We start from the raw sequence: 23542 nt of genomic DNA, 5'->3' as shown, positions 1-23542 counted from the left end.
TATTGATCTGAAGTCATATCGTAATCATAACTTCAACTTACTTGCCAGGCATTGAGGGATCGTTGAGCTTGTAATACTCAGGCCTAAAGCTCCCGTACATGCACCACAAGGCACAAGGCCCAGTCAAAGACTTGGGCATTGGCATGGTAATTCACCACAGCCAGGTCATAGTAGTTGACCCTGTCAAACACTGGAGAGACCACCACTGTTCTGTCCAGTTTGATCTGTGTCAGCAGAGGCTCCGCCCTAGTAGAGTAAACAGAAAGCAAACACCCCAATATACTTACGTAGGAAGCAAAAGAAAGGATCAGTTGTGTAACTATTTACTAGTTACTTACTTAAGTAAGTAAGTAAGTAAGTATTGCCTATTTCTCACCTCAGGTTTTCAGATACATGTAGCAGAGTGGCAGCCTGATGGCCTAAAATACTTTTAGTTACTTTTAGTTTTGACATACAAATACACAATTGTTTTTGTTGTCAATTTGTATGGCCTCTATTGTTAGATATGTCCAAGGTACTGAGAATGTAGGCAAAGGAGATGTAGAGGTTTGTTGGGCTTCCACACGACCTACACCGAAGGTGATCAGGCAGTAGTAGTGGTTATTAACTTCCAGAGCTTGAGCTTGCGCAAAGTTTCAGAGGACCTTCTCATGTATAGGTACAAGTCACTCCCACACACCACAAGTACATCGGCAAGAAGAGAAGATCAGTGTCATATACAGATGTACTGTATAGGCCAGGGCTACCCAGACCAACCCTTTGGAAGATTATCGCCTTCAATGAAACATGACCATCCTGCCATTTGGGTTCAACTTCAACCAATTCTTTAGTTCCTGAAGGCCAACTATCCAAACACCCAAAAACTGTTCTTCATCAGCAATGGGCCGACCATTCAATATCAAGGAAAGAACCTTCCAGATGGGATCCACTGCTCTAAATTGGAGTTGGGTTCCTGGAAGCTGGTCATAGCAAAGCACCTGCTTATGGAGTTGGAGATACACTGTTGGAGATACACCATGAAGTTATTTGTACTAGTAGGTACCCGACACAATCCACTACAGTTCTCAGCTTCTGCAGCCCTCTGTTCCTGTTTCCACCCATCGTCAATCAGCATTGCACCACAAGCATGAAATGAAAAAGGTACAACAACACCAACAGCTCCAGGATATGCACAACAAGGAAGTCATTCCATCTCAAGCTCTGGTGTGGTTGAAATTGTTTCCCAGTTAATGATGTAATTGCAGCCTTTTAGAAAGTGGTGTGTTCCCAACTTCCCACGTACGACCAAGTCATATCCTGGGATCACTGAAGATGTGGGAGAAAGTGGTTTGTCATTGTTTCATATTGTCCTCCACCATCAAAGTCATGCAAACCGGCTTCTTTTAGCTGCGAATGGAGGACAAGATTTGATATGGTACTGTACACCATGAACAAGGTCATCATCTTAAACCATCCACCTGAAAAAGTAATCATAAGAGGCACGTCCTTTGCCTGCTCACATATGTCTTTATCGAGAATAACACAGCCTCCCTCCCCTTCCTTCCCTCCCAGTTGTGTTTCTTTTTTTGCCACTGCTGCCACCCTTAGATCTCCATATATGGAGCTGACCTGTCCTGACATTCCATGTTGAGCTGACCTCATCAAACCCTGTACACTTAAGACACTGCCCCCGCTGCCACCCTGTTTTGACATTCCATATGTTGATCTGACCTCATCAAACCCTGCACACTCAAGACACACTATATATATGGCCAGTACAGAATTCATTCCATGTGCTGCTATGCCAAAGCGCCAGCCCCCGCCCAGCAGTCTGCCGTCAGTGCCCGTCACCCAGGCGGATGCGTGCACGCGACCTCGCCCTCAGGGCGTCTTACTGGTATTATATTTTGCCTACTTTTGCAGTATTTATAAAATATGGAATAAATGTATGGAATAAGCGGAAAAAGATTAAGCATGGAGATCTGTATCAGGTTTCCTACCACATCTCATGGACCTCGATGTGAGCATCCAGGAGAGCCACCACGTCAGCAGTAGCAGCCCTCCATCCAGAGATCCTGGACGAGGCCAACCCCAGCTGCTCACCATGCCTCACTCTCCCAATACGAAGCCCTGGGTTCTGTTCCTGAATGGACTTAACGTACATGTCAAGGTCCCCCTTAAGGTCCTCTGATTTTAGAAGGAAAAACAGAGAGGGAGATTATGAATGGACCTGCATTCAACATAGAACATATAGTTGCTGTTTACCATCCCTGCTAACTTTCATTATTGAATATTTAACACCTAAGTGAATAAGCTGATTATCTAAATTATAGTTACATAGTAGATCAGTAGATTCAGAAGCTGTATGGGAAAGGACTTATGTATACTCTGCAGTAGTTATGTGGAATGGGTTACCTGCAAGCCAATAACTTAAGTCCTCCATGAAGAGCTGGCTGAATAGACACTGCATGGACCTAACCATCAAGTTTGACTTTTATATATTTTGTTGATATTTATGATTGATTTTATTTTTCTGTATGTCTCTGCCCCTTTCAGACTTAACCACTCTGTATAACTCTGATCCTTTCGCGACACATTTTGAGCTTGTAGATTGGCTATGTTTGGCGAATATAGAGAGAAAACAGGATGAATATAAAACTGTCGATAAAGAATAAGGGAGTGATTTGAAGATTGGGCAAAATTCATAAATGATTAATTTCCAACATTCACAGAGATCAGACACTCAAATCATAGATAGAGTTACGCCAGGGCTCCACCGGACGCGTTGCGTCGCGTCAGCGTCGCGTCAAAAAACGCACCGGTTCAATTTTAATGCACGCGTCGCGTCTCCGTCAACGCGGGCAGTGGAGCCACCCTTCATTGATTAAAAAGGGAACATTCCCTGACGGTGACGGAGACGCGACGCTGACGCGCCCGGTGGAGCCCGGCCGTTAGGTCTTTGCTATTCCGGAGTGAAGTCTGTTGAGGTTGACCCAGACATTCCATGGTAGGAGAAATGGTTGAAACAGTGTTGGTGAAATGACTTAAGTGGAACAATTCCTTATCCCAAAAATTGAGGGATCGTGCATGGTAAGGCAAATGGTGCATTTATATAGCGCCTTTATCCAAGGCGCTTTACATAGATTGTGCATTACATTCACCCATTCATACACCGATTGCGGCGGAAGCCATGCAAGGTACCAACCAGCACATCGGGAGCAATTTGGGGTTCAGTGTCTTGCCCAAGGACACTTCGACATGTAGACAGGAGGAGCTGGGATTCGAACCGCCGACCCATGGATCATTGGACGACCTGCTCTACCTCCTGAGCCACAGTCATCTAATGAAGTGTGTGTGCGTGCGTGCGTGCGTGCGTGTGTTCTACTGCATTAAACATGAACGTGTCACCACCCTGTTCTTATCATACCAACCATTGGAGCTGTTATCATCCACCAGAATGATTTCTCTCAGCAGGTGTTTGGGTGTTCGGACAATGATGCTGCGAATGGCTCTTTTGATGATAGACAGGGCCTCGTCCAAGAAGATCAACACCACTGCCATACTTGGAAGGTCCTTTGGGTACTTCTTTTCTTTACACCTATTCAAGTATAGAACAAAATGTATTAATCAGAAAATATTTCTGTATTTTGGAATTGTGGCAGTCCAATGTAATCTACCCAACATTTCACCTTAGATATTTTCTCTTTTAATAATTTTCTTCCAGTGGTGGAAAAAGTGCTCAAGTAAAAGTATCAATACTGCAATGTAGAAATACTAAATGTATACAAATCTTTTGAAAGTAGCAGATGTAGAAGCTCGCTTGTAGATCAGCTATTTTCAAATGGCTTGAAAAGTACAGTACTTACATACTTTCCACCACTGTTTTCTTCTATGATCACGATGGAATTTAAGCTAAATGTTAAGACTGAGTTGTGTTCTGAACTCAAATGCAACCACTCAAGAGACAGGAAGACGATTAAGCAGTTTAATGTCCAAATAAAGCAGGATAATGACAATGTATAGATATATATATAAATCCATATAAATACATAAATACTCTATAGTATGATTAGGTAGATATGTATCTATGAGGATATATATAATATAAAACTATACTTAGGGGAAATCCAAGAGAGTAGTCAAAGACGAGCTTGTAGATCGGCAGCCAAACAGACAGTCCATAACAAAGGGGTGACGAGATCCAGGATAGTCCAGTAATAATGTAATTTGACCTCTAACTAATTGCAAAAAAAACAAACTCAACTGATTTTGCATCTTCAATATATCCTGAATAACAGAAAGAAAGTTGCCTGGAATTGTCTGAGGGGAAAGTGTTGAAAATGGCCTGTACAGTATGGCCACCATTGACATCCTATTATAAGGCAATATTTTCTAAATTTCCTTATGCTTTAAGTAGCATGTGACATATCAAACTAGGTTGTTGTCATGATGCTGAAGCCATTCCAAGCATTAGTTTTGCATAAAAACACTCATTGGGCTAAATTTGGCCATAGCAACTTGCCAAAATGTAATGAGGTCAGCACATTTGGGCAAGTTGCTATGGCCAAATTTAGCCCAATGAGTGTTTTTATGCAAAACTAATGCTTGGAATGGATTCAGCATCATGAAAACCCCCTAGTTTGATATGTCACATGCTACTTAAAGCATAAGGACATTTAGAAAATATTACCTTATAATAGGATGTCAATGGTGGCCACACTGTACAGGCTATTTTCAACACTTTCCCCTCAGACAATTCCAGGCAACTTTTTTTCTGTTATTCAGGATATATTGAAGATGCAAAATCAGCTGAGTTCGGTTTTTTTGCAATTAGTTAGAGGTTGATCCTGTATTTTCCATAGATTTCCTGTACTAGGAGTGGCACGGCAGATTGCCAGGTCTGGAGGATGAGAGAAACAAATTAGCTAAACAGCTAATACTGCAGCTAAAACACAAGAACAGCTCTACAGAGTACGAACAGCAACTGAGTAGAGAGCAACTATACTTGCCAGGCGTTTCTATGGGAAGATCTGGCGAGGAGTGGGGGGAAGGCAGGGTTTTTGAAGACTCTGGTGATCATGTAGAATGGAAACAGGTGTGCAGTGCCACACCCAGGCAGCTCGTCAGAGGGGAAGGGGAACACAGAGGTGGACCTGACTAGGTGGAAGAGTGATGACGGCGCAGTGGGTTGTGCCCAGGAACACCAGAAGTGGAAGGTGGAGGTGGCGGGTTCGAACCTGGGTTCGAAACCGTAACAGGACCCCCCCCTCTACGGGAGCCCCCTGGCGACCTGCCAGGCGCATCAGGATTGTCTCGGTAGAACTGGCGCAGAAGCTCTGGGTCCATGATGAGTTTCCGGGAAACCCAACTGCGCTCCTCCAGCCCATACCCCTCCCAGTCAACGAGGTATTGGAATCCACGACCCCGGCGGCGCACCTTGAGGAGCCGCCGCACCGTCCATTGAGGATGCCCATCGACCATCTGTGGGGGTGGGGGGGTAGGAGGTGGAGGTGTCAAAGGGCATGAGGAGACAGGCTTTATCTTGGAGACGTGGAAAACTGGATGGACCCGCTTCATGGAGGAGGGGAGTCGGAGGCGCACTGCAACCGGATTGACAATGTGCTCAATAGTGAATGGTCCTAGAAACCGGGGCGCCAGCTTCCGGGACTCCACCTGCAGCGGAAGGTCAGAGGATGAGAGATACACCTGCTGACCAACTCTGTACTGCGGGGCCTTGGTGCGCCGACGGTTGGCTCCCCGGCAAGCACGGGTGTTGGACCTCAGTAGGGCTGCATGGACAGTCTTCCACACTTTGCGACTACGTCGAAGATGGGCTTGAACCGAAGGGACTGCAACCTCAGTCTCCTGGGCCGGAAACAGGGGAGGCTGGTACCCCAGGTAGCACTCAAAGGGTGACATACCGGTGGCAGCACTGACGTGGGTGTTCAATGAGTATTCAACCCAGGGCAGATCCTTACTCCAGGAGGACGGATGGAGAGCAGAGGCGCAACGGAGGGCCCCCTCCAGACTCTGATTGGCCCGCTCTGCTTGTCCATTTGACTGGGGGTGATATCCAGAGGAGAGGCTGATGGTGGCACCGATGCCCTTACAGAAAGCCCTCCAGGCCTGGGAGGTGAACTGGGGACCACGGTCACTGACGATGTCCGCTGGGAGTCCATGAAGGCGGTAAACGTGTTCCATCAGTAACTCCGCCGTCTCCTTGGAAGAAGGGAGCTTAGGGAGGGCTACAAGGTGCACAGCCTTGGAGAAACGGTCTACCACCGTGAGGATAACGGTGTTGCCCATGGAGGGGGGAAGACCGGTGACGAAATCCAAAGCGATATGCGACCAAGGACGACCAGGGACAGGAAGGGGATGCAAGAGACCAGCAGGGGACTGATGGGATGACTTGCCTCGAGCGCACACCGTGCAGGCGGTGACAAAACTCCGGACATCAGCCGCCAAAGTAGGCCACCAGAACCGCCGGCGTACGAAGGAGAGGGTGCGGTTAACTCCTGGATGACAAGCCACCCGGCTGGCATGGCACCACTGGAGGACCTGGGATCGGGCAGCATCAGGAACGTACAGTCGGTTTGGGGGTCCAGTTCCTGGGTCGGGTTGCGTGCGCTGAGCTCTCCTGACCGCTGCCTCCAGACTAGTGGTGATCACTCCAATCACTTGGGAAGCGGGGAGAATGGTGTCCGGGGTAATGGGGACTCTCTCCGCTGAGTGAATCCGAGACAGTGCGTCAGCCTTAGCGTTCTTGGAACCTGGCCGGTACGTCAGAGTGAAGTTGAACCGGCCGAGGAATAGGGCCCAGCGTGCCTGCCGAGAGTTCAGCCGCCTGGCCGACCGGATGTAAGTGAGATTCTTGTGGTCGGACCAGACAGTGCTGGGATGCTCTGCACCCTCCAACCAGTGGCGCCACTCCTCGAAGGCCTCCACAACAGCCAGGAGCTCCCTGTTGCCGATGTCGTAATTCTCCTCAGCCGGGGTGAACCGGCGAGACAAGAAAGCACAGGGATGCAGTTTCTCATCGGAGTCAGACTGTTGTGAGAGAACTGCCCCAATGCCAGTGTCAGAGGCATCCACCTCCACTACGAAGGGCTTAGAGGGATCAGGGTGGAGCAGGATGGGTGCAGATATGAATCGCCTCTTAAGGGCGTCGAAGGCGGCGCTGGCTGCAGGTGTCCAGGCAAAAGGACGCAGAGGCGACGTAAGAGCAGTGAGGGGGGCTGCCACCTTGCTGTAGCCTCGAATGAAGCAACGATAAAAGTTTGAAAAGCCCAAAAAACTCTGTAGCTGCTTCCTGTTGGCCGGTTGAGGCCACTCAACAACAGTCTGGACCTTCCGTGGGTCCGGCCGAGTCTGTCCACCCTCTATGATGAATCCCAGAAACTCCACTGAGGGAGCATGGAAGGTGCACTTCTCGGCCTTGATGAAGAGGCGGTTCTCCAGGAGGCGCTGGATGACTTGACGGACGTGTTGGACGTGTTCCTCAGCACTCCTGGAGAAAATCAGGATGTCGTCGAGGTAGAGAACTACAAAGATATCCAGCATGTCCCTCAGTACATCGTTCATCAATGCTTGAAAAACTCCGGGGGCGTTGGTAAGGCCGAAAGGCATGACGAGATATTCATAATGCCCCCGCGGAGTCTTGAACGCAGTCTTGAACTCATCCCCCTCACGTATCCGAACGAGATGGTAGGCATTCCGGAGGTCCAACTTCGTGAAGACAGTAGCACCCTGCAGGGGTTCGAAGTTGGAACTGATGAGGGGGAGAGGGTACTTGTTCTTGACCGTGATCTTGTTAAGTTCTCTGTAGTCGATACACGGCCTGAGGTCTCCGCCCTTCTTCTTGACAAAGAAGAAGCCAGCTGCCATTGGGGACCGAGAAGGACGGATGAGACCCTCAGCCAAACATTCAGAGATGTATTTGTCCATGGCTCCCTTCTCAGGGAGTGACAAATTGTACAGCCGACTGGCGGGATAGGCTGCGTCCGGAAGGAGATCAATGCTGCAATCGTAAGGACGATGGGGAGGGAGGGAACGGGCTCGGTCTTTACTGAACGCCTCACCAAGGTCATGGTAAGCGGATGGAACAGTAGACAAGTCAGGAGGAGAGGGAGTTTCAGAAGGAGGCCCTGGGGTGGAGGAAGTTGCAGCACGGAGACACCGGGCATAGCAGGTGGTGCTCCAACTGAGGATGCGGCCTCTACCGTAGTCCACATGGGGGACATGCAACTCCAACCAGGGTCGGCCTAAGATGAGAGGAGTGCCAGGGGACGGTAACACATGGAAACGGATCTCCTCGACATGGTTGCCGGACAAGGTCATCTTGAGGAGTTGAGTCTGGTGTGTAATAAGGCCAATCCTGTGTCCATCCAGAGCAAAAGCAGGGATGGGTTCAATCAGGGCGATGAGGGGAATGTTAGCCTCACAGGCCAATTGGTGGTCAATGAAACTCTCATCGGCGCCAGAGTCAATGAGGGTGCTGACTGAGAGTGTCCCTCCATGCCAGGAGAGATTGGCCTCAAACTTGGCAGGGCTAACGGATGAGGGGGAACGAGAGACTCGGCTCACCTGGAGTCCCCTGGTCTCCGATGAGCCTAATCTTTTGGCAGCCTAGGACAGCTGTCCCTTGAGTGGCCCCTCTGCCCACAATACATGCAGAGGCCGCGGGTCCTGCGGTGTTCCTTCTCCGCAGCAGACAGACGCATTCTGCCCACTTCCATTGGCTCTGCACCAGGGACAGAGTCTGAAACGAATGTCTCATAGGAACAAGAGGTACTGCTGTTCTGAATGGGGGTCAAGCGGGAGGAGCCTTGATGTGCCTTGGTCTTCTTGCGCTCACGGAGACGTTCGTCGACATCAATGGCAAGACTGATGAGCTTATTGAGGTCGGTGGGCTTGTCTCTAACCAGCTCGTCTTTCAGTGCCTCCGTGAGACCCTCTCTAAAGATGCAGCGCAGCGTAGAATCGGCCCACATTGTGCTGGCCGCAAGCGTGCGGAACTCGATTGCATAAGCGGCAACAGTGCGGGAGCCCTGCTTGATATGTAGCAGCTGGGATCCTACATCTTGACCAGCGACGGGGTGGTCAAACACTCTCTCGAACTCCTCCTCGAAGTTGGCATAGTTGTGCCTTGCCCCCAGGTTGGAGCTCAAGAAAGACTGGACCCAACGAAGTGCCTCACCGGTGGTGTGGGTGGCAATGTAGGCTACCTTGGCTGCGTCAGTAGAGAACATGCTGGGCTGCAGGTCAAAGACAAAGTTGCACTGCAACATGAATCCCCGGTAGCCTGTGAATGACCCATCGAAAGGCTGGGGGCTAGCCAGGTTAGGCTCCCGGCCAGGCTGGGCGACAGGCCCAAGAGTGGGAGGTGAGATAGCAGCGGAAGTTACTTGAACAGACTGGGCTGGTGGGGCTGCGGCACACAGAGCAGCTAACTGGTCGCACATGTTCTTCATCTGGGTTAGTAGTGACTGCTGTTCGCTGGCTACTTGTTGCAGCTGTTGTGACTGGGTCTGCTGCTCACTAGCCATGCCCTGCATCATAGTAGAGGCCTGACGAAGCAACCGGGCGTGGTCAGCAAGCACAAAGTCTTGGCGCTGGATAGCAGCCATAGTGTTAAGAGAAGGCTCAGTAGAAGAGGCCTGCTCTGGAGCCTGACCTCCTGAGGGTGCTGAGTTCATGTTGGCCAGATCTTCTGTTAAGACTGAGTTGTGTTCTGAACTCAAATGCAACCACTCAAGAGACAGGAAGACGATTAAGCAGTTTAATGTCCAAATAAAGCAGGATAATGACAATGTATAGATATATATATAAATCCATATAAATACATAAATACTCTATAGTATGATTAGGTAGATATGTATCTATGAGGATATATATAATATAAAACTATACTTAGGGGAAATCCAAGAGAGTAGTCGAAGACGAGCTTGTAGATCGGCAGCCAAACAGACAGTCCATAACAAAGGGGTGACGAGATCCAGGAGTGGCACGGCAGATTGCCAGGTCTGGAGGATGAGAGAAACAAATTAGCTAAACAGCTAATACTGCAGCTAAAACACAAGAACAGCTCTACAGAGTACGAACAGCAACTGAGTAGAGAGCAACTATACTTGCCAGGCGTTTCTATGGGAAGATCTGGCGAGGAGTGGGGGGAAGGCAGGGTTTTTGAAGACTCTGGTGATCATGTAGAATGGAAACAGGTGTGCAGTGCCACACCCAGGCAGCTCGTCAGAGGGGAAGGGGAACACAGAGGTGGACCTGACTAGGTGGAAGAGTGATGACGGCGCAGTGGGTTGTGCCCAGGAACACCAGAAGTGGAAGGTGGAGGTGGCGGGTTCGAACCTGGGTTCGAAACCGTAACACTAAATCTGTTAAACTCATTGTAATGTGGAGTGTACGCTACTTTGCCTTGGAGATTTAAAAAAAGTTTTATTTTTAGCGTCTAATAAGTTTGATTGCTATTACTGACACAGGAATAGTCTCATGTTGTGCTTTCAGTTCTGATGTGTGAAGACTGACTTTAATGTGTTCCCACCCATTGTTCAAAGACATTTTCTGCTCTCCATTCTGTTCCTGGTCTGGCAGACACTACAGCTACAGTTTATCTTGATCACATGACAGTGCTTCTGAAACCTTTTTGTTCGGTGGCAATTAACGAAAAAAACTCCCTAAAAATATAACGCCTTGGAAGAAACGTCTTTCTTTCGGCCATCTGCCTTGACCGCGTCGGGGGTCTCATTTTCACGAACTGCGCTCGGTTGTCTCTCCATCTCATGAGGACATAAAGTCTATCTACTGCCAAAAGTGTTTAACCGCAAATACAGGAAGTATAGGGCTACATTTGTTTTGCTTACTGGAGCTTCCTGTAGGCTACTTACAGAGTCAGACACTTCTGGCAGTAGGTCTTGTCCAGTCTAAGGAGATACAATAAAAAACACCACACACTTACCTGGGGTGGAGGGTATATGGAAGAACTCGATCTAAAGGTAGGCGGTCACTGAGAAAGACATTGTAACCATATTTCATAAAAAGAGCTTGTGCTTCTTTTTGTTCATCTTCAGATAGATCATCCCCCCAGTCTTTGAACAATTGAGAATTGGGGAACAGTTTCTTCTTCGTCTTCAGTTTCTCCTTTTGGGGCTCCTGGTCAGCGTGTTCTCCCTGTTCTGGCTGCTTTTTCACCAGTGAGGCTTTCATTGCAGCTATGACTCTTCCATGATTCTCGTGGTCTTCTGAAAGCATTTTTTGCATGGCATCCTGTTTTTGTTCCAAGATTTTAATCAAGTTGTCTGTCAACACAAGGGAGACTAAATTAGATACATCAAGAATGAGTAGCCTAGTAGGGAGAAACCCAGTGCTGTTGGACATTTGCATTATGATCACTTATTCAAATCAATTTGTCATATCTAATCAAATAGCAAATGTTTTGATGTAAAAAAAGAAAACATATTTCCAAAATGTGCTTATTCAGCCGATCAGTTGTAATGGACTTGCATAGGCATTATAGATCAGGAAACATTCAGATTAAATGGAGTTGGAACAACAGATGTTCAGGAGGTGGAGAAACACACATTGACCCTGCCCTTCACGCCACTCTCCGCCCTCCACGCCAATCTACCTGTCCCTATTTATACCTGCCCAGTACCACCCAGAATCCTCCACGTTTCCTCCAGCGACCCCCCCCCCCCCCCCCCCCTGGAACCCACACACCTGATTTAATTCATTCATTCATCCCTTCATTTCTTAACTGTCAATAAATCCCTTCAACCTTCCCAATGGTGTGTTTCTTCCGACTAGTGAATAGCCAGATAAAGACATTTGCGTGCATGGGGCACGACCATGTTTCATGCATCACTCTGACACAGCCTCCAACGTTATTTGCTGAATGGGTGTAACGTTATTTGTTTTGGCAAGATGTTCCTTCTTTCTTTTTTATTCTTTATTCAGATGGATCCCCATTAGCTGCCACCTAAGTAGCAGCTACTCTTCCTGGGGTCCATGACAAACAATACATATAACACAACACAATACAAATAACACTGCACAATAAAAACATGTACAATCTTGCAAAAATGCAAACAACAGAAGGGAAAAACAAACAAACAAACAAACAAACAAACACAACAAAAGAAGAAAAACAAAGAAAGACAGGACGAAACAGTTAACAGGAACAAGACAGAACAAAAACAACAACAAAAAACTAAACAAAGAAAACAAAACAAAACATCATATCAATGTTCTATATGTATCTAGTATTTTTGATCTATACAATTTTTTTAATGTATTTATTGTACTACATTTTTTTAGTTCGTCATCCAATCCATTCCACAGCTTGACCCCTCTAACCGATATGCACCTCTCTTTGGTGTTTATTCTAGCGTTTGTTTGTTTGAATATGGCAGTGCCCCTTAAGTTGTAGCGGCTCTCTCTAGGCTTTTGGATACAGCTCGGGAGCAGGTGATTGTGTGCCTTGTACATTGTTATTGCGGTATTTAGATCTACTATATCTTGGAGTTTTAGGGTGTTTAATTGAATGAATAGTGGGTTGGTTGGTGCGTAATAATCAGATTGGGTAACAATTCTTATGGCTTTCTTATGGCTTTTTTTTTAAGTAGAAAGATTGGCTGGATAGTTGTTTTGTAGTTGTTCCCCCATACCTCCACACAGTAATATACAGCATATATAGCGAGTTATGGTTTAGAATAGGTTTTGCTTTGTACATTATAGCAATGGTTTTAGATAATTTTGTCCTTAGATTATTTATATGCGGTTTAAGTAAGTTTACTGTCAATAATAAACCTAGAAATTTATTCTCAAACACTCGTTCAATTTCCACATTATTTATCATAATTTTAGCCTCTCTGTCAATTGATCTATTACTGAAAATCATGAATTTAGTTTTACTTAGATTTAGTGACAATTTATTAATGTCGAACCATTTCTTTAATACTGTAAGCTAATTTTGTACTGTATCCAAGAGCTGATCCGGTGTTTTCCTGAGCAGCACAAACTAGTGTCGTCAGCAAACAAGACGCAGCTCATTTGTTTTAATATATCGCAGACGTCATTTATGTACATAATAAATAGCTTTGGACCCAATACAGAGCCCTGTAGGACTCCATATGTAATTTTTTGCTCTTCCAAATCTACACCATTCATATGTACAAATCTTCTGTTGCTAAGGTAGCTCTTTAACCATGAGTTTGCAGTTCCTCTTACACCGTATATTTCCAATTTTTGTAATAGTAGTTCATGGTGAATAGTGTCAAAAGCCTTTCTCAGGTCAATGAATACCCCTACTGTATATTGTTTGTCATCTACTGCTTTTGATATCTGTTCGACTCACTAGATCTATGACTGCCATTGAAGTGGATCTATTCGCCCTGAACCCATATTGATGGTGGTTACTTATTCAGCTTATTACTCTGAGCCATGGCATGCAAACTCTCTGTACTCTGCCTCACACCCACTGGACAGTGCAGTGCAAGCCTTGCAGCTTTATTCTGAGCTATTTGAAGTTTGGACAGGTGTTTTTTGTCTGCACCCCACCAAATTGTAGAGCAATAATCAAGGTGAGATAGTACTAGTGCCTGTGTCACTAGCACTCTAGAGGCTGGGGTCAAAAACGAGGAACACCTTTTAATGCATGCTATTCCTCTGCCCATTTTCTTAACAATATTTTCAATATGTTTCTCCCATGTTAGCTGTCCTTCCATCTTGCCGCACGACTGCAGAGTCTGACAGGTAATCATGGGAAGACACATTTGCCTATTTAGGGGGTAAGTAAATATGTATAGTGTATACTATAGTATGTCTGTCACCAGGAATATCTGTTCCGGACCCGGTTAGAAAAAATTTAAATAAAAGTAGCTTTGTACTTTTTAAATTAATATAAAATAATTTGGGATATTGGTAAAATCTAGGTTAAATATTATCAAAGTATTCAAAGCATCACAGCACCATGAGGTGTCACAGCACAGTGCTGTCAGCACCCACTGTGATAAACCCTGCTCTACTGTTTACGATTCCACGTACTAAGACATAAACAATCGTATACACTAATGTTAAAAGCAATTAGCAAGCTTACAATTGAATAATTTGGGGAATATATTCATCCATATTAATGTATTCATGTCATACAATAGGAGATGAATAAATTATTTCTCAACTCACAGAGGTTACTGATGTTTGGCTCCAGATGTGAAAATCTCGGCTCCGAATCTGCAACTTTTGGTACCAAAGGTGCTTTGTCCTTCTCATGGTCACTTGTTTTTAATGGGTTGTATCCATTCATGAATGACATATAGCTGGCCAGTAGAATTGCTCCCAGTCCCAGCAACAGCAGGATAGGACGCTTACGTTTCATCCACACAACTCTCATTGTCACTCACTGCCAAGGACACTGTCCTCATCTCCTCATGAAACAAGGATCTTGTACCGACCAAGATGAACTCACTGAATAAGTTAGTCCTGGGCACTTGACTCAGTGGCAAAACACTCTCTGCATATCGTTTATGTTAGTTCCGTGTTTGCGGAGAGCAAAGGTCCGTTTCTCAATGTATTTGTCATCTAGGAGGGTTTTATAAATTTATTGAGATGAGATGAGATTTTATTGTCCCACGAGCGGAAATTTGTCTTGGACAAAAGTGCATAGTCCATCAACGTTTTAGAACTCACACAGACAATACACAATAGCAGCATTGTACAATCATTGGAGAGAGTATTCACAAGGTATAGTATCACAGCGAGTATCACTATAAGAACAGTGCAAATTTGCAATCAGAAAGTATGAATATAAAAAGTACAAAAGAGAAATTCACCGGGTATAAGAGAGCATTCACAAGGTATGGTATCACAGAGTATCACAAGAGAACAATAAGTAGCAGACGGAGGTCAAGAAGTCCCAACCGCACTAAGAGTTATATGAACTATATGGTGATTGTTCAATAGAACAATTGAAGTGGGAAGGAAAGAAAGTTTGAAGCGGTTGCTCTTGCAACGGCACGCTCTATAACGTCTACCAGAGCAATAGTATATGGGCAAGTGCAAGAGTATATCATATAATCCCTCGTAGTCCCCCCCCTATGGATGATGAATTTGCACATGAACTTTGAACTCTGTTCCATCTATTTAATATTATTGGGTGGTCCCCCTTATTTTATCTACTTGTTTTATCTACGTGTATTTTACTGTTTTTAATGGTGCATTATAGTGCTCTTATTAATGGATTGAGATGACTTGACTGGACTGGACTATGATGGACTAAAGGTTTTATGCCATGAAGTTGCCCCATCAGTGTTTCTTTCTTTCTTTGTCCTTTTTTTCCTCTCTGTTGATACTGCTGTGTGTTATGGTTGTACTAAACGAAATTTTGTTGTATGTCTCATACAGTGACAATAAAGATCTTATCTTATTGTGGGAAATCAGGTGAATGGTGCACCTACTGCACCTGACCTAGTCACATGACCGTCAGGAAGTACAAAAGTTTTGTTCCTCCTAGAGAGAGTAGAGTGTGAGAGTAACAGAAGGGGGCGGTAATGCAACTATTTGGATGCCAACCGCCATAAAACCCCACGAAGAAGAAGAAGAAGAAGAGAGAGTAGAGTGTTTGTTGGGCTAATGCTGCTAATGGCTTTTGTTTGAGCACATGCCACTGTTGGCCATGGTTTAGAATTTTAGTCTGTATCAACATTGTTTTATTTGACCTTATTTAAATGTATTTATTTGTTTATTTCAGTCCTCAAATTACTTGACCATGCATGAATGAAGTGATCTGCTGCTGTGCCTAGAGACATTGAGATACTGGTAAAACAGTATATACATTCTATGCACTGCATGTGTTTGTGTACTTAAATGCAGCTTTGTAATATCACTGTCTTCTCTTATAGCTGTGAGGCTGTTGATGTCCCCCCGCCCTTGCCCTTGCATTGATTGCACTGTGCTATAATTCACTGCAAATCAAAGTTAGTTAGTTAGTTAGTAGTATTGTTTGTTCTTTTAACAATGATTTGAATGCAGTGTTTGTGTGTACTATAGTACTACTAGGGCTGGCAACTAATGTGTTTTTATGTTTCCTTAAAGGGACCAGTCCAGCCACTGTTATTTTACCCTTTTGTTTTGTTTGTTTGAATTCTCAATTTTGTTTATAGTAAGGGCACTGTGGGCATTATTTGAATTGTTTTCCTACTGACATGTTTTAATTGTTGCTCTCCATTTCTGTTACAGTGTAACCTTGTTAAAGGCCGGGTCCGCCCAGCTGCACACAGCCCTTTCCTCTCCTGTTGGGACTGCACTGTGGGACCTTTGGGTTTTATTGGTGTGTATTTGTTAACCCCCTGCACTGCATGTTTGTATTGATTTGATAGTTGTATTGATTTGAGTTTTGGTGCTATAGGCCTGTCGCCTTTCTTTCCCTATAATGAGATATTTCACTGTGCACAGGCCGACCCGCCCTTCCCTAGGAGAGCTAATTACATACTTGTCACTTTATCATCTTATCTTGCCTTATACTGACGCATTGCCCTAACCTTTTATATATACTGTATAGTTACAATTGAAATAAAGTTGTTATGTTTTCCACACACATGCCTCTCGTAAATTGTTCCTGTTAAAGGGGAAGTTGGTCACAGTTATAAGGGTTACACTCTAAGGGTTCCTCCTGCCCCTCCTCAACAAGTGGGAGGTGGCGTAGTCAGGCTATTACCAGTTACTACATTATCTTATCTTATCAGAGGGTAACAGTTCATACTCTGAAGATAAAATATGTGAAGGATCATCAGACAACACTCTATTTGACAGACTGAGCACCATTTTCTCAAAGATTGTCTGAAGAGATGGAGAATCTTTCCTACCAATTACCTTCATATGGCTGTTTTTTTTCCTCCATTTTAGCTATTCTTGATTTGAGCTGGACAGAGTGTCCCAGACCAAGCTGCCATGCCATATCTAATAATGCTATCCAGCACTGTATCATAGAAAATAGACATGACTCCCTTGCTCACACCAAAAAGCCTGAGCCTGCGAAGAAAGTGCAAGCGTTGTGCCAATTTGGCACACAGGTAATCCACATGGATATTCCATTTGAGCTGGTTGTCCATTTGGATCCCCAGGTACTTGTATGGTACAACCTGCTCAATTTGCGTGCCCCCCATGACCACTGGGTCATGGATGCAGACACCTTTTGGATCAAATATCATCTCTTTATAGTTTTGGTGGCGTTTAATATAAGGTGGCTATTTTCACACCAATCTTTGAAGTTATTGATCTCATCGATATATCCCACTGGGAATTCAACAACCCCACAACAGGCTGACTATTACAGTGTCATCAGAAAACGTCAAGATGTAGTTGTTAGGCTGACTACTCCTGTCATTTGTGTAGGCAGTGAAAAGAAAGGGTGAACTCACCCCCCTTGTGGCACTCACCCCCCATGTGCTACACAATTTAGAGCTTGAGAGTACAGACTTTACCTTGACCTGTTGAGATCTGTTTAACATGGGAGTAGAACCATCTAATGATGACCGGATTAACATTCATGTTGATTAGCTTTAAGTTAAGTAGCAGAGGACTAACAGTATCAAAAGCAGAGCTGAAGTCTGCAAATAGGACGCATGGATACGCCTTTGGTTCTTCCAAGTGCTTACTAATTAAATGGGTTATACTGACTACAGCATCCTCCGTGCTGCACCCAGCCCTGTAAGCAAATTGTAAAGGATCCATAGAGGAAGCCACCTGAGACTTTTAAGTAAATTCACAATGATTCTCTCAAAGCATTTCATAACCCCACAAGTTAAAGCAATAGATCTATAATCTTTGTTCACAGAGGGACATAAGATGCTTTGGTAACAGGAATTATGAATTACTTTTTCGAGATATCAGGAACAATGTGTTTGTCTACAGACTGTTGGAAGATAGGGCACCAGGCACCAGTAAGCTCTTCTGAGCACCTTTTTAACAACAAGGCAGGCCCCGTTGATTTTTTGTTGCATACCTTGCTAAAAACACTCTGAACCTGTTTAGGGTCAATGAGAAGACGATCAGAAGCATTACACATGATAAAATCAATGTTTACGTCCACAGACTCCTGCACTGAGGAGTCAGCGTCGTGACGGAGAAAGAAGTCATTCAATTAATTTGCTCAGTTCATCCAGTGTAGCAATAGGATTTCGGTTTGTATTCATGTTCGTTATCTTATTCATATGATCCCATAGACCTTTTGTGTTCATGGTGCCGACACTCTCCTCCAGTGCAGCTCGATGATTTCTTCTGGCCTGTGACAACATCCGATTAAGCTCCTTTTGGGCCGCAGCCATGCCCCCCCTGTCTCCATTTTTAAAAGCCACTTTCTTGCTGTTAATACAGACTTTTACCTCCTTGGTAATGTAGGGCTTGTTGTTGGGGAAGTGAAGAATGGTCTCTTTTGGGACGACATTGTCCACACAGAAGTTGATGTAATCTGTTACGGGCTGTGTAGCCTTGTTCAATTCCAGGTATCACACACACCAACAGATGCAAGAAAAATCATCCAAGCTTGAGAAAGCAGCTGCTTCGCTTGGCCTCAAAATCAACGCATCAAAAACCAAGGTAATGAGAATCAACAATAAAAACAACTCCCCAACTAGAAAAAGTGCCCTTCTGGGCACAGGTCTCCACCAGGAGGATAGGAGTGTGTGTGATGTTTGGCAAAATGTTTAGGAGTAATATAAATGTTTTTTTGTTTGTTTGTTTCTTGCAACAATTGTCTGAGCCAGATCACTCATAGCATCTCTGAGGATAGAATTCTGGATGAGCAGGACATGTGCAGCATTTTGTACAAAACGGGCTACTCCTGAAAACTTTGGAAGGCAATCTTAGCTAATCAGTGTAGAATCTGAGAAATCCAACAGGCTCATCTTGATCACATGACTACAGAGATCATGTGTACCGATTTGCGTGAGATTTGGATGGAATCTGTGCGACTACATAAACAATGGGTTTTGCAGAAATCGGCCTCATGGTGGCGCTATAACCGGCAGATGTGGAGGGATGCAGGGAAAATGTTTTCCATGGCCTCTAGGGAGTGCACATACATAAGTTGTCGATGCAGTTATAGGTAAAAACAGGAATTGCCCTGTTATAGCGCCACCGTGAGGCTGATTTGGGGAAAAATAGTGGCATGTCGTCCTCGGCCTAGTGGAAATGTGCGTGTATAATTTCATGGAAATTGGACACTGTGTTTGTGATTTGTGGCATTTTGTTCGAAACGGACCAATCATGTGATCTTTGGAAGCCAATCTTAGCCAAACAAGATGGGAAATTGTGCAGATCTGTGTTGATCACATGACTATGGAGATAGTGTATACCGAATTGTGTGATGTATGGATAAAATGTTTACGAGTTATCTACAGAAATGTGTTTTGCCTAAATCGGCCTCATGGTGGCGCTATCACAGGCCGTTGAGGAATATTTGGGGCAGAGGTTCGTCGTTGGCATCCAGGGAGTGTGTGTGCAAAGTTTGGCATGGATCGGGCCAACGGTGCCGGAGATTAGCTGATAACGGACGGACGGAAGGACGGAAGGAAGGACACACACACACACACACACACACACACACACACACACACACACACACACACACACACACACACGGACGGAGTGCAAAACATACTCTCTCCCCATGCCTTCGGCCTGGTGGAGACAATAACCATGGACAAAAAACAGCTAGAGGAGGTAGCCAGTTTTACATATCTAGGAAGCATAATTGCTGTGGGCGGAGGAGGATGTCAGTGCTAGAATCGGAAAAGCAAGGATCACATTCAACATCTTAAATAAAATCTGGAAAGCAAAAAACATATCACGCAAGACCAAACTGCAAATCTTCAACTCAAACGTCAAATCCACCCTACTATACAGTTCTGAAACCTGGAAGATAACTACCAACATACTCAACAAAATACAGACATTCTTCAACCGCTGCCTCCGACGCCTCCTAGGAGTCGACTACTGGCCCAACACCATACCCAATGCCAACCTGTGGGACCTCACTACACAAGACACGATAGAAACACAGATCAGGAGGAGGAAATGGACATGGATAGGACACACACTGCGAAGACACAATAGATCAATCACGAAACATGCATTAACATGGAACCCGCAAGGCAAGAGGAAGAGAGGAAGGCCTAGAGCCACCTGGAGAAGAACCACAGAGCAGGAGATGAAGGCACAAGGGCTGTCATGGCAACAACTGGAGCGGAGGGCACAAGATCGAAGGGGATGGAGGAGACTCATCAATGGCCTATGTACCTCAGGGAATTGAAAGGCCTAAGTAAGTATACACAGGCATATAAAAAATGGCACATGATCTACTGTAATTTGTTTTTAATGGAACACTGAGAGGGGAGAGTTAAATGTATGGAGAGAAAAACAAAACAAAAGTACAATAATGCTGTAGGCCTAAATGTTTATGTTGATCACTCTCCTCCCGGTTCTGTTGTATAATTGTTTGAATAAGTGTGCTTATCAATAAACAGAATTGAAAAAAAAGAAAAAGCATATGATGCTGCATGTATGTATTAGGGGCAACAGAAGAATTTTCACAAAATGGCAATTTTCATTGGCTCCTTGATTTTTTCACTTAAAAAAACGTAGGCCTACTATACTTTCCCATGTCCATATAGGTCCAAAGTTCATGTGTAGAACCTTTCGTGCATTTTGATCAAAGATCCTGGGAGGAGATGCATTTTAATTGATTTTCATATAATGGCGGGTGATCTAGAGGTCAAAGGTAAGAGCACGAAACTTGTTCGGCATGAGGAGACGCATATGAGTATCGAAGATTCATTGCCGACGGTCAAACGGTTCATGAGCTATGCGTGGTTAAAGTTTGCATTTTCAATTGAGTGCTATAGCGCCACCCTTTGGCCAATGGTTGTGGGCTTCGCATCCTCACCGTTTGGCATGGCCCTCTACCATATTTCCAAATTTCGCGAAAACCGACTGCACGGTTCAGCCAGAACTGCTATTTTTGGCGGAAGGAGAAGAAAGAAAAAAAAACTTTCAGGACTGCTTGGTCCTTTAATAAAAACATTTAAGCACAAATAAATGTGTAAGTTCACAACACGCCATGCACGATGCTATTTACTATTTAGCTATTTTCACTGTCCGTCGTACGAGAAGTAGCCTATAATAGAGGGTATGCGCGTGACATCATCATCATACCCGGAAGTTATGCGGGAACGCCTACTGAGTGACAAAAAACTACTTTCTGACCTTGACAGCCCATACATCCAAACAGAAAAGTCCTATTTGATTGCATTAAATTACTTTAAACAACATTAAATTCACTTTGTCACTCACTTTGCCACTCGATTTGCCACTCGATCTGCCATTCACTTTATGCATGCGCATACCCTCTATAGGGCTCAAGTGGTTAACATGTTTTGAAATAGGCTACACAATGCGTATGTGTGCGTGGGAAGTTGGAACCACCTGCCTAAAGTGTCATGGAATCCTTGCGTTCACTCTCAGTGTACTGGTGTGTGTGAGGGAGCAAATATAGATGCTTCCGTCTGCCAGCTCACTCTGAGAGGGCACAAGGTGAGATTTGGCACGCACGCACGCACGCACGCACGCACACACACAAACACACACAGAGAGAGAGAGAGAGACACAGAGAGAGAGAGAGAGAGAGAGAGACATTTACCGTCATTGCATCTATTCTGCATTTATTATTCATGCTATGGAGTAATGTGAGGTGTCTCCATTTTAATGGCTGCTAATGGATTTTTGAGTTACTGCCACCAGCTATGAATAAATCATGCCATTCATACTGCAGCCAATACCTCACCCTGACTGTGCTGGCTTCATCTGAAGGAATGTGTGTGTGTGTGTGTGTGTGTGTGTGTGTGTGTGTGTGTGTGTGTGTGTGTGTGTGTGTGTGTGTGTGTGTGTGTGTGTGTGTGTGTGTGTGTGTGTGTGTGTGTGTGTGTGTGTGTGTGTGTGTGTGTGTGTGTCTGGTGTCCTTACCTGGATGCGGTGTGTATAGGCCTACTAGACATTTTGTACACAAAAGTGTGTTTACATGCATACAAGAATTTGTGCATGTGCTCATCTGTGTTCATGCACACGTGTGTTATGGTGAATGCTGGTGCCACAACAACACTTGAGACACTACATAACCGTCAATCAATACACCACAAAAAAAACAATAGATCACATTCCCGAGTAGACACGGAATTAACATGATGAGGGATTTGAGATCCATATCCATTATTAGCCCACTATACATACAGTCCCTGTGGTGCATGGCTGCAGAGAACAGGACAAGAAGATGACGACAGGGAAAATGGAGTGAGCCGGGTGTCGCCAGTGTAACGCCCGGGAGTAGTATAGAGGAGAGTAAACCAGTGGTTCTCAAACTTTTCCAAGTCAAGGACACCCAAATTGATGTGTATTTAGCCGCGGACCCCCATCTGAAAATGGTGCGTGCCAGGCAACATGCAGGGCAGAAGACATTTGTGTTAAAAAACGTTTTCCAAACATTTTAGATATTTTTCACCAAGAACGAGAGCGCTTGTAGCACATTGCCTTGCTTTTCTTCATTCCTGAAAAAAATTATATATATAGGTTTTTCATTTCCTTTGGAGTTAGCTGGTTGCTGTATATATAGGCCTATTTGGTCACGAGGCATGACCATACAGTATATGGAGGCATGCATTGCATGGTGGATATCGGACGTTTTCATAGTAATGCTATTTTTACTATATTTTAAATATACTGTACTGCCCTTCCTGGAAATGTATTGTATAGTGAACCTGTCAAAAGTACAATTATTTGTCTTTGAAATGCAGCATCTAAACAGACAAATGCTCAAGCAAAGTATAGATACTTTTATAGAAAAAAAGCTTTACTTTGCATACAGTACTCGAGTAAACACTTGTTTACAAAGTTATTGTCCACCATGAGTGTCTCCCTGTGGTGCCAAGGCTGGGAGGATGACTTGGGATGGGAACAGTATTGATCCCTGGATGCCTGGGTATTGACGAGGGGATGGATATCAGGAAGTGACCTTGGTAGACCCAGACAGACAAGCACATGACCATGAGAGGCAGAGCTTTGTTTTCCTCTCGAGCACCTCCCTGGCACCAAGCCTCCCCTCTGACATCAGACTCTATAGAAAGCACAGTGGGCCGGGAACCATCTTTGGGTCGCGGACCAATTTTTTATCAGTCGTGAGTAAATATCTCCATTTTGTCTGTATCCTACATTAAAAAATATATATATTTCAAAAGATTTATCCACCCATCCATCTTCAACCGCTTATCCGTAGTCGGGTCGCGGGGGGAACAGCTCCACCAGAGAGCTCTAGACTTCAACATCCACAGAAACATTATAGTAACTTCCTCCTGGGGGATCCTGAGGCGTTCCAGGACCAGTTTAGAGATAGAATAATCCCTCCATCTGAACCTTGGTCTTTCCGGGGGGATCCTCCCAGTGGGACGTGCATCAAGGACCTCCCTATAGGGAGATTTAAAGTAGATTTTAAACAAAAAGAGAATTCACAACT

At 44.8% G+C, this 23542-nt stretch overlaps 1 pseudogene across 1 annotated transcript in view; it reads right to left on the bottom strand.

The window, feature by feature from the left end:
- Positions 1-17427, bottom strand: part of LOC306923918 (putative polypeptide N-acetylgalactosaminyltransferase 8) — a 38069-nt pseudogene extending 20642 nt beyond the window's left edge. The window contains exons 1-5 of the transcript in view: positions 17403-17427; positions 10946-11285; positions 3411-3577; positions 1980-2166; positions 42-246 (exon numbers count right to left, since the gene is read on the bottom strand). The product of the transcript in view is annotated as a putative polypeptide N-acetylgalactosaminyltransferase 8 (transcript). The remainder of the gene's footprint in view (positions 1-41; positions 247-1979; positions 2167-3410; positions 3578-10945; positions 11286-17402) is intronic.
- Between the last annotated feature and the right edge of the window lie 6115 nt (positions 17428-23542).

The sequence above is a fragment of the Electrona antarctica genome (genome assembly GCF_951216825.1).
Source record: "Electrona antarctica genome assembly, chromosome: 5".
NCBI lineage: Eukaryota > Metazoa > Chordata > Actinopteri > Myctophiformes > Myctophidae > Electrona > Electrona antarctica.
This window is presented reverse-complemented; position numbering and strand designations above follow the sequence as displayed.